The following is an 11067-nucleotide window of genomic DNA, read 5'->3' as shown; positions in this document are numbered from 1 at the left end:
CCTCTCTCTCAGCTTGGCCAGCCTAAATAACTTCTTCTCCCCGCCTTTTTCCCCTAGTTCCTAGTGCATACGACTATAAGCCGTAGTCTTAGCCTCCGTGACCGCCAGCTTCGGTTCCTTTCTAGCTACCTTATACCTCTACATGCATGCTCGTCTCTCTTCCTCACCTATGCTCCCCACTAACGTCTGGTACGCCTCCTTCTTCGCTTCCATTTTACCTTGTACCACTTCATTCCACCACCAGTCACCTTTGTGCCTGTCGGAAACACCTGTCGAAACCTCTAACACCTCTCTCGCAGCCTCCCTTATACAGTCTGCTGTCGTTGACCACATAGTGCTCGCGTCACCACTGCTCTTCCAAGCTCCCATAGCCGACAACCGCCCCTCCAACTCTTAGGCTTTATCCTTAGTTAAGGCTCCCCACCTGATTCTCGGTCTTCCTCGAGCATACATTTTCCTCTTCTTCACCATATGTCACGACCCGGATTTCCCACCATCGGGTGTCGTGATGGTGCCTACTATCGGAGCTAGGCAAGCCAAATATTTAAAACACCTTTCCTGCTTTCTTTCAACCAATATAATAACGAGACAAAATTTAAGCGGAAGACTTTAAATTTAAAAACAACTAAAAACCAAAAGTGCGGAAGTTTGAACCAAAATGCTACCCAGAGTTTGGTGTCACTAGCTCACGGACTACTACAGAATGCTACAAACAATGTCTGAAAGGAAAATACATCATGTTTGTTTGGTACAAGATAAACAAACAAAAAACATGGAAAGGGACTTCGGCCTGCGAACGCCAGCTAGGCTACCTCGAGAGTCCCTGGACTAAAGATAGCTCCCAAAAGTCCTACTGTTGCGGTCCGAAAGATGCTCCCTGATCTGTGCACAAAAATGCACAGAGTGCAGCATCAGCACAACCGACCCCATGTGCTGGTAAGTGCCTGGCCTAACCCCGGCGAAATAGTGACGAGGCTAAACAGGACCTACCACAATTAACCTGTACAGATATATATATAACAAGTGCAAGAAAACAATAACAAGATAATACAAAGTAAAGCTGGGAGGGGACATGCTATCGGGGAGTAACAGATAAAAATGAAATATCGGAAATAAACAGAAGAAACTCCGGTTTCTATATATATATATATATATATATATATATATATATAGTGGACGGCGTGCCACACGATCCCATAATATCACATATAAGTGGACGGCGTGCGACACGATCCCATAATATCACATATAAGTGGACGACATGCCGCACGATCCCATAATATCATATATAAGTGGACGACGTGCCACACGATCCCATAATATCATATATAAGTGGACGGCGTGCCACACAATCCCATAATATAGATCGTAATATCTGACTTCATATAGTAGACCCCTTCAGGGGGACGGCGTGCCACACGATCCCATAATATAATATATAATACCTGACTTCATATAGTATACCCCTTAAGGGGAGGATAACAACTCAATACCTTTAACCCGACAAGGGTACAACTAACAACCCAAAATATCTCGACAAGGGAGAGTATATATCAGTCTACACATCCCGGCAAGGGAGTACTCACAACACCTTCTCTTTTTAAATCACTTCTTCCTCAACTAACACATTCATGTTCGAGCTAACGCTCCAAAAGTACACCAATCACAATTCTACCTCAATCGTTCACATTATATGAAATTCATCAAGTAAACAAGGGGATTGTGTCACATTATTCGAATTAAAAGCAATTAAGACTCACGGTCATGCTAGACTCTGGTGCATAGATAACCGTCACCATGCCTATACACCGTACACATTAGCAAGTAGCAATAACATCCTAATCCTATTCCCTCAAGCCAAAGTTAGAACAAACACTTACCTCGAATGATCCAAACTCAACTCACGCTTCTAATATAGCTTTACCTCTTTATTCCACCACCAATACGCTCGAATCTAGTTATAAGTTACTCAATCACATTAATAATTACTAAATGGATCAATCCCAATGCATGAAAATAATTTTTACAAGGTTTTTCCCAAAAAGGTCAAAAACACCCCCCGAACCCACGTGGTCGAAACTCGAGGTTTGGACCAAAATCCGGTTACCCATTATCCCACGAATCCAAATATATGCTTTGTTTTGAAATCGGACCCCAAATTAAGGTCTAACTCCTCAATTTGTAGAAAACCTAGGTTCTACCCAAAACACTCAATTTCCTCCATGAAAATCTTTGTTTTGAAGTTGAAATCATGTTAAAAGATGTCAAGGAATAAAGAAATTAAGTTAGAAATCACTTACCAATCGTTTTGGAGAAGAAAAGTTGTTTGGAAAATCGCCTCTTAGGTTTTGGGTTTTTGAAAAAGTGGAAAAAAGGCTGAAAATCCCGAATTTATATATTTTGCTGGGGGCTGGCGCGGACCGCACAGAAATGTACCGCGGCCTCGCCGAGAGTGGGAAGAAGTGGGCTCTCTCTGAACCCATCCAGCGCGGACCGCACTGATTTGGTGCGCGGCCGCGCTGGTCGACCTGGCTACCGACCCTCTGAACCCCCACCACGCGGACCGCACAGAAAAGCACCGCGGCCGCGTGGCTGCCAGCGCGGACCGCGCGAAAACGGCCGCAGCCGCGTGGCTTCCAGCGCGGACCGCGCAGAAACGGCCGCGGCCGCGCTGGGCCTGCAACACCTGAACCTGCATTTTTTAAGTCTAAGACCTCTCGGGCCATACTCAAAACTCACCCGAGCCCTCGGGGCTCCAAAACAAACATTCATATGATCTCGAAACACCTTACGGATATACTCGTGCAATCAAATCGCCAAAATAACATCATATACATAGGATCAAGCCTCAAAATACATGATTTTCTTTCAACTTTCATAAAAACTCAAATTCCCCATTTTAAGTCCGAAACATGTCATATGACGCCCGTTTTTAGCTAAACTTTATAGATAGAGCTTAAAACATATTTAAGACTCGTATCGGGTGTCGGAACCAAAATACGAGCCCGATACCACCATTTTCTGATCAATTTCCTTCTTCATTTTCCATAATTAATTTCAGAAAACAATTTCACACAAAAATTCATTCTCGGGCTTGAGACCTCGGAATTTAATTTCGGGCACACGCCCAAGTCCCATATTTTTCTACGGATCCTCCGGGACCGTCGAATCACAGGTCCGGGTCCGTTTACCCAAAATGTTGACCGAAGTCAATATTATGCATATTAATATCAAAATTCATCAATTTGTTTTTCACAAAATTCGCATATTCTAACATAAAAACTTTTTTGGCTACGCGCCCGAACTGCGCACGCAAATCGAGCCAACTAAAAGCGAGGTTTTCAGGGCCTCGGAAGCACGGAACTAGGAAGAATTACAGTGAAGACCCTTTAGGTCGTCACATTCTCCACCTCTAACATAACCGTTCGTCCTCGAACGGACAAAAGAAAGAAGTACCTGAGTCGGGAAATAAATGAGGATAACGGCTCCGCATATCGGACTCGGACTCCCAGGTCGATGCCTCAGGAGGTTGACCTCTCCACTGAACATGCACCGATGGAAAACTCTTCGACCTCAACTGTCGAACCTGCCGGCCTAAAATAGCCACCGGCTCCTCCTTATATGACAGATCCTTGTCCAATTGGACAGTGCTGAAATCTAACACGTGTGATGGATCTCCGCGATACTTCTGGAGCATAGATATATGAAACACGGGATGCACAACTGACAAGCTAGGTGGCAAGGCAAGTCTATAAGCCACCTCTCCCACACGATCAAGAATCTCAAATGGACCGATGTACCTAGGGCTGAGCTTGCCCTTCTTCCCAAATCTCATCACGCCCTTCATAGGCGATACACGGAGCAATACCCGCTCCCCAACCATGAAAGCAACATCTCTGACCTTGCGGTCTGCATAACTCTTTTGTCTGGATTGAGCTGTACGAAGTCTATCCTGAATTATCCTGACCTTGTCCAAGGCCTCCTGAACCACATCCATACCCAATAATCGAGCCTCTCCCGGCTCAAACCATCCAACTGGAGACCGACATCGCCTACCATACAACGCCTCATACGGAGCCATCTGAATGCTGGACTGGTAGCTGTTGTTGTAGGCGAACTCTGCTAAAGGCAAAAACTGGTCCCACGAGCCTCCAAAATCAATGACACAAGCTCTGAGCATGTCCTCACGAATCTGAATAGTCCTCTCGGACTGACCGTCCGTCTGGGGATGAAATGCTGTACTCAACTCAACCTGGGTGCCCAACTCTCGCTGAACCGCTCTCCAGAAATGCTAGGTAAACTGCGTACCTCGATCTAAAATAATAGATAGCGGCACCCCATGAAGGCGAACAATCTCCTTGATATAAATCTCAGCTAGCCTTTCAGACGAATAGGTGGCTGCAACAGGAACAAAATGCGCTGACTTGGTCAGCCTATCAACAATGACCCATACTGCATCAAACTTCTTCCGAGTCATCGGAAGTCCAGTAACAAAATCCATCATAATCCTCTCCCACTTCCACTCGGGAAGTGCAGTCCTCTGAAATAGACCACCAGGTTTTTGATGCTCGTACTTAACCTGCTGACAATTCAAACACCGATCCATATGCGCAACGATGTCTTTCTTCATCTTGCGCCACCAATAGTGCTGCCTTAGATCCTGATACATCTTCGCGGCGCCCGGGTGAATAGAATACCGAGAACTGTGGGCCTCCGCTAAGTTCAACTCTCGAATCCCATCAACATTGGGCACACAAACTTGCCCCTGCAATCTCAATACACCATCATCATCTAAGGTCACTTTCTTGGCACCTCCACGCTGCACCGTGTCCCTCAAGACACACAAATGGGATCATCGAACTGCCGATCACAGATACGCTCCAATAACGAAGAACGAGCGACCGTGCAAGCCAATACTCGACTAGGCTCAGAAATGTCCAACCTCACAAACTGATTGGCCAAAGCCTGAACGTCTAAAGCAAGCGGTCTCTCACCGACCAGAATATAAGCAAGACTGCCCATACTGGCTGACTTCCTACTCAAGGCATCGGCCACCACATTGGCCTTTCCCGGGTGATATAAGATAGTGATGTCATAATCTTTCAACAATTCCAACCACCTCCTCTGCCTCAAATTCAACTCCTTTTGCTTGAACAAATACTGAAGACTCTTATGATCCGTGAACACCTCACATGCCATACAGGTAATGCCTCTAAATTTTCAATGTGTGAACAATGGCTGCCAACTCCAAATCATGCACTGGATAGTTCTTCTCATGAACCTTCAACTGCCTTGAAGCATAGGCAATGACCTTGCCATCCTGCATCAACACTGCACCAAGTCCAATACGAGATGCATCACAATAGACTGTATAGGGCCCTGAACCTGTGGGCAAAACCAACACCGGTGTCGTGGTCAGAGCTGCCTTGAGCCTCTGAAAACTCGCCTCACACTCGTCTGACCATCTGAACTAGGCACCTTTCTCGGTCAATCTGGTCATAGGGGCTGCAATGGATGAAAACCCTTCCACGAACCGACGGTAGTAACCTGCTAACCCTAGGAAACTCCGAATCTCCGTAGCTGAAGCTGGTCGAGGCCAGTTCTTGACTGCCTCTATCTTCTTCGGGTCTACCTGAATACCTGCTGCTGACACGACATGACCCAGGAATGCGACCGAACTCAGCCAAAACTCGCACTTCGAGAACTTAGCATACAACTGACTATCCTTCAGGGTCTGAAGAACCGCTCTGAGGTGCTGCTCATGCTCCTCCTGACTGCGAGAGTATATAAGAATATCGTCAATGAAGACTATCACGAACAAGTCCAAATAAGGTCTGAATACTCGGTTCATCAACTCCATGAATGCTGTTGGGGCATTAGTCAATCCAAATGACATGACCAAAAACTCAGAGTGCCCATACCGAGTGCAAAATGCCGTTAGGGACATCAGACGCCCTAATCCTCAGCTGGTGGTAGCCAGATCTCAAATCTATCTTTGAAAACACCCTTGCACCCTGAAGCTAGTCGAATAAATTATCGATCCTCGGTAGTGGGTACTTGTTCTTAATCGTCACCTTGTTCAATTGTCGGTAATCAATGCACATCCTCATTGAACCATCCTTTTTCTTCACAAATAGCACCGGTGCGCCTCAAGACGAAACACTAGGTCTAATGAAACCCTTCTCAAGCAAATCCTGAAGCTGACCCTTTAACTCTTTCAACTCCGGCGAGGCCATACGATATGGCAGGATAGAAATGGGCTGAGTGCCCGGGGCCAAATCAATACAAAAGTCGATATCCCTGTCGGGCAGCATACCCGGCAGGTCTGAAGGGAAAACCTCAGGAAACTCCCAAATAACGGGCACAGAATCAATAGAAGGGACCTCCACGCTAGAATCGCAAACATACGCCAAGTAGGCCAAACATCCCTTCTCGACCATACGCCGAGCCTTCACATACGAGATAACACTGTGGGTACAATGACCAGGAGTCCCTCTACACTCTAGTCGGGGCAAATCTGGCAACGCCAAGGTCACGGTCTTGGCATGGCAAACCAAGATCGCATGATACGAGGACAACCAATCCATCCCTAGTATAACATCGAAGTCGACCATGTCCAAAAGCAACAAATCAACACGGGTCTCAAGACCCCCAAACACTACGATACAAGAACGATGAACTTGGTCGACCACAATAGAACCACCCACCGGTGTTGACACATAAACAGGAATACTCAACGAGTCACCAGGCATAACCAAATAGGGTGCAAAATAGGACGACACATATGAATACGTAGATCCGGGATCAAATAGCACAGAAGCATCCCTATCACAGACTAGAATAGTGCCTGTAATCACAGGATCTGATGACTCAGCCTCTGGCCTGGCTGGCAAGGCATAACAACGGGGCTGGGCCCCACCTCCCTGAATCATATCCCTGGGACGATCTGCTACTGGCTGACCCCTACCTCTAGCGGTATGAGATCCACCTCTAAGACCTCTACCTCCACCTCTATGTCCTCTACCCCCGCCTCTAGCTGGCTGGGCAAGCTGTGGGGCAATTGGTGCCTGGATCATCGGGCGAGGACCCTGCTGCTGCGAGCTGCTGGAAACTCGAGGGCAATATCTAGCGATGTGACTCACATCGCCGCAAGTATAACAAGACCTCGGCTGCTGAGAATAACGAAGTGGTGGTGCACTAATAGGTGCTGACGGTGAACTGAAGAGCTGCTGGTCAGAATACTGCGGCTGAGAACCACGACCACCTAGTGTACCATGAGAAGCCTGGAGAGCTGACTGAAAGGGCCTCGAAGGATGGCCTCTACCATAAGAATCCCTACCTCCAGACGAGGTACCACTGAATCTACCAGAATAATGGGGCCTCTTATCAGACCCATGACCACCTCCCTGAGAAAGTGCCAGCTTTATCCGACGGGCACCATCTGCCGCCTCCTGAAATGTAATCTCACTCCCGGCACTCATGGCCATCTGAACACGGATCGGCTGAACCAACCCATCGATAAACCTCCGCACCCTCTCTCTCTCTCGGTGGGAAGTATCACAATAGCATGATGAGGGAGATCAATGAGCCGGGTCTCATACTGGGTAACCGTCACAGGACCTTGTTGGAGACGCTCAAACTGCCTGTGAAGAGCATCTCGCTGAGTAACTGGAAGAAACTTCCCCAGAAATAACTCTGAAAACTGATCCTAGGTCAATGATGGCGACCCTGCTGTCCTGGCTAAACAGAAATCCCTCCACCAAGTCTTGGCGGATCCTGTCAGGCGAAAAGTGGCGAAGTCGACCCCATTGGTCTATACAATGCCCATAGTCCGTAGAACCTCATGACAACTGAATATAAAATTCTGAGCATCCTTTGAGGGAGTGCCACTATATGTAGTAGTGAAGAACTTGGTGAAATGATCAAGCCTCCACAAAGCATCAACGAACATAGCCGCACCATCACTGGACTGAGCCACAATACCTGGCTAGGCTGCCACAGCTGGCTGAACTGCCACGGCTGGCTGAACTGCCATGGCTGGCTGAACTGCTAGAACCTGAGCCTGAGGAGCTACCAGCTCTGGAGTACGAGTATCGGGAGTCTGAACGCCTCCCCCAGCCTGAGATGTGGCTGGAGCTATGGGAAGCAAACCCGCTCTAGAAATGCCCTCCATAAAGCCCACCAGTCGGACCAAAGCGTCCTGAAGCACTGGAGTGGCTATGAAACCCTCTAGGACCTGAGCTGGGCCTACTACAACAGCTGGGGCCGGAACCTCCTCCTCAAAATCGACCTGAGGCTCCATCGCTGGGACTGCTGCTCGGGGCTGAGCTCTGCCCCGGCCTCGGCCTCTGGCACGGCCTCGCCCTCTGCCCCTAATAGGAGCTGCTACTGGGGGCTTAGGCTGATGCGTGGTAGAAGAGGAAGCACGTGTACTCGCCATCTGCGAAAGAACAGAGTGGAAAGACAATCAGTACTTGAGAAATAGAATCGCACGACAAGAATGAACAAAGTGAAGTTTTCCTAACTCAGTAGCCTCTGAGGGATAAATACAGATGTCTCCGTACCGATCTCTCAGACTCTACTGAGCTTGTCCGTGAGTGGTGAGACCTAAGTAACCTAGGGCTCTGATACCAACTTGTCACGACCCGGATTTCCCACCATCGGGTGTCGTGATGGCGCCTACTATCGGAGCTAGGTAAACCAAATATTTAAAACACCTTTCCTGCTTTCTTTCAACCAATATAATAACGAGACAAAATTTAAGCGGAAGACTTTAAATTTAAAAACAACTGAAAACCAAAAGTACGGAAGTTTGAACCAAAATGCTACCCAGAGTTTGGTGTCACTAGCTCACGGACTACTACAGAATGCTACAAACAATGTCTGAAAGGAAAATACATCATGTTTGTTTGGTACAAGATAAACAAACGAAAAACATGGAAAGGGACTTCGGCCTGCGAACGGCAGCTAGGCTACCTCGAGAGTCCCTGGACTGAAGATAGCTCCCAAAAGTCCTACTGCTGTGGTTCGAAAGATGCTCCCTGATCTGTGCACAAAAATGCACAGAGTGCAGCATCAGCACAACCGACCCCATGTGCTGGTAAGTGCCTGGCCTAACCCCGGCGAAATAGTGACGAGGCTAGACAGGACCTACCACAATTAACCTGTACAGATATATATAACAAGAGCAAAAAAACAATAACAAGATAATACAAAGTAAAGCTGGGAGGGGACATGCTATCGGGGAGTAACAGATAAAAATGAAATATCGGAAATAAACAGAAGAAACTCCGGTTTCCATAATATATATATATATAGTGGACGGCGTGCCACACGATCCCATAATATCACATATAAGTGGACGGCGTGCGACACGATCCCATAATATCACATATAAGTGGACGACATGCCGCACGATCCCATAATATCATATATAAGTGGACGGCGTGCCAGACGATCCCATAATATCATATATAAGTGGACGGCGTGCCACACGATCCTAATTCATCTTCATTACAGTGCACAATATGTCACCGGCAAAATATCATATATAAGTGGACGGCGTGCCACACGATCCCATAATATTATATATAATATCTGACTTCATATAGTAGACCCCTTCAGGGGAGGATAACAACTCAATACCTTTAACCCGACAAGGGTACAACTAACAACCCAAAATATCCCGACAAGGGAGAGTATATATCAGTCTACACATCCCGGCAAGGGAGTACTAACAACACCTTCTCTTTTTAAATCACTTCTTCCTCAACTAACACATTCATGTTCGAGCTACGCTCCAAAAGTACACCAATCACAATTCTACCTCAATCGTTCACATTATATGAAACTCATCAAGTAAACAAGGGGATTGTGTCACATTATTCGAATTAAAAGCAATTAAGACCCACGGTCATGCTAGACTCCGGTGCATAGATAACCGTCACCATGCCTATACACCGTACTCCACATTAGCAAGTAGCAATAACATCCTAATCCTATTCCCTCAAGCCAAAGTTAGAACAAACACTTACCTCGAATGCTCCAAACTCAACTCACGTTTCTAATATAGCTTTACCTCTTTATTCCACCACCAATCTGCTCGAATCTATTCATAAGTTACTCAATCACATTAATAATTACTAAATGGATCAATCCCAATGCATGAAAATAATTTTTACAAGGTTTTTCCCAAAAAGGTTAAAAACACCCCCGAACCCACGTGGTCGAAACTCGAGGTTCGGACCAAAACCCGGTTACCCATTCTCCCACGAATCCAAATATTTGCTTTGTTTTGAAATCGGACCCCAAATTGAGGTCCAACTCCTCAATTTGTAGAAAACCTAGGTTCTACCCAAAACACCCAATTTCCCCCATGAAAATCTTTGTTTTAAACTTGAAATCATGTTAAAATATGTCAAGGAATAAAGAAATTAAGTTAGAAATCACTTACCAATCGGTTTGGAGAAGAAATGTTGTTTGGAAAATCGCCTCTTAGGTTTTGGGTTTTTGAAAAAGCGGAAAAATGACTGAAAATCCCGAATTTATACATTTTGCTGGGGGCTGGCACGGACCGCACAGAAATGCACCGCGGCCGCGCCGAGGGAGGGGAGAAGTGGGCTCTCTCTGAACCCACCCAGTGCGGACCGCACTGATTTGGTGCGCGGCCGCGCTGGTCGACCTGGCTATCAACCCTCTGAACCCCCACCACGCGGACCCCACAGAAAAGCACTGCGGCCGCATGGTTGCCCGCGAGGACCGCGCAGAAATGGCCGTGGCCGTGTTGGGCCTTCAACACCTGAACCTGCATTTTTTTAAGTCTAAGACCTCTCGGACCCTACTCAAAACTTACCCGAGCCCTCGGGGCTCCAAACCAAACATTCATATGATCTCAAAAACACCTTACGAACATACTCGTACGATCAAATCGCCAAAATAACATCATATACATAGGATCAAGCCTCAAAATACATGATTTTCTTTCAATTTTCATAAAAACTCAAATTCCCCATTTTAAGTCCAAAACACGTCATATGACGTCCGTTTTTAGCTAAACTTTACAGATAG

This window comes from Nicotiana tabacum, chromosome 5 (assembly GCF_000715075.1).
Source record: "Nicotiana tabacum cultivar K326 chromosome 5, ASM71507v2, whole genome shotgun sequence".
NCBI classification, from domain to species: Eukaryota; Viridiplantae; Streptophyta; class Magnoliopsida; order Solanales; family Solanaceae; genus Nicotiana; species Nicotiana tabacum.
This window is presented reverse-complemented; position numbering follows the sequence as displayed.